Source organism: Dermacentor andersoni, chromosome 3 (assembly GCF_023375885.2).
Source record: "Dermacentor andersoni chromosome 3, qqDerAnde1_hic_scaffold, whole genome shotgun sequence".
In the NCBI taxonomy this organism is placed as follows: domain Eukaryota; kingdom Metazoa; phylum Arthropoda; class Arachnida; order Ixodida; family Ixodidae; genus Dermacentor; species Dermacentor andersoni.
Window position 1 is genome coordinate 112,851,984 of NC_092816.1, and position 1,308 is coordinate 112,853,291.

The window sequence follows — 1,308 nt, forward strand, 5'->3', positions numbered from 1 at the left end:
CTTTTTCAAACGCTCCAAGGCAGCTTCTCATGAGAGGCTGCTCCGTTTGAGCGCTGCGTGCTGCCATTGCATACGACCAGTCCTATCATATTTTTAACCATCAATTGCGCCCCAGCAGTGTTGACATGTTAAGCTACTACAAGCGCGAATGGGTGCTGTGGCGCGCATCAACTTCTGCGTATCCTTTAAGAATATAAGAGAAGTTCGGTTAAACGAGGTGCCATCAAGATGTTTCGAGAGTGCCTTCATTTCAAAGGAAGCTATTGAAATGGTACCCTGCCCAGCAGTACAACGCTCCCGGCGTTCCTGCCCCTTTGCGAAGATGTTTTTGGGGCCTCCTCTCCCGAAAAAGTCGAGCACAGATGTCAACATTCGAGCTTGTTTTAAGCAGTCGTGTCAAAATGGCGACCTTTGATCCGGCGTTTTATTTTAGGGAGAGAGCGATATACGCTGGAGCGAAACCTGACCTGACCAATCATTCACATCGATGATCATCGCTACGGAGAAAACTTGGGTGTACGCGTGCGATCCAGAGAAAAAGCAACGGTTCGCACACTAGAAAATCTCAATGTCTCCATGACCGAAAAAAGCTAGGCATGACCGCAGCTTGACAAATTGCACGTGTATTGTCTTTTGCAGCGAAGCTTCCTATGGCTAGGTTTTGGAAGAAGTTACGTGCATCTGTCAAGCCATATAGATCAAAAATTTTTGCCCATACGCGGGCTGGTGTCACAGACAGTGCAATTCCAGCCGACCCGCGGCGGACGTGAAGCAGACTTTAGGCACTCCGCCAACTTGCCAAAATTTGCTTAATATCTCAAGTTAAAATACAACCCGTGTCAGATATTAAGCTGATAAGAACAGATACTACACTTTAACGCGCGTCGGGTATGTCTACGCTCGCACCACTCTCTCTTTGCCGGCGTTCTAAGCGCTTGGGTATCTCTTTTCCTTTCCTTCTGCTCTCCCGTGGTGGCGGTCCCGTAAGCGTGCTACCCGCCAAGACTAGGAGGGGAAAAAAACTACGAAGCGTCCATGTATCCAACATCGCGCAAACTTGGAACTTTTCATCAGAGCAAAGAGGGAGTTTGTGGGGAAGCAATTTTGTATGGCCTGTGGTGTCTGTGACCGCTTGTAGTTTTCGTGTGTCTTCACAACCATTACTGCACTACGGGAAGTCGAGCAACACACGGTCGTCTTGGCTGCGGTGAAGAAGTGGCCCTCGGAGTACGGTGAGGTACATGCCTCTTCTACTTGCCGGGATTCATTAGTAAAACGTGTCGTGCCGCGTTTCGCAGGAATACGTGG

At 49.1% G+C, this 1,308-nt stretch overlaps 1 pseudogene; it reads right to left on the bottom strand.

Moving 5' to 3' along the window:
- Window positions 1–713: 713 nt before the first annotated feature.
- On the bottom strand, window positions 714–892 carry LOC126540535 (U2 spliceosomal RNA; annotated as a pseudogene).
- Between the last annotated feature and the right edge of the window lie 416 nt (window positions 893–1,308).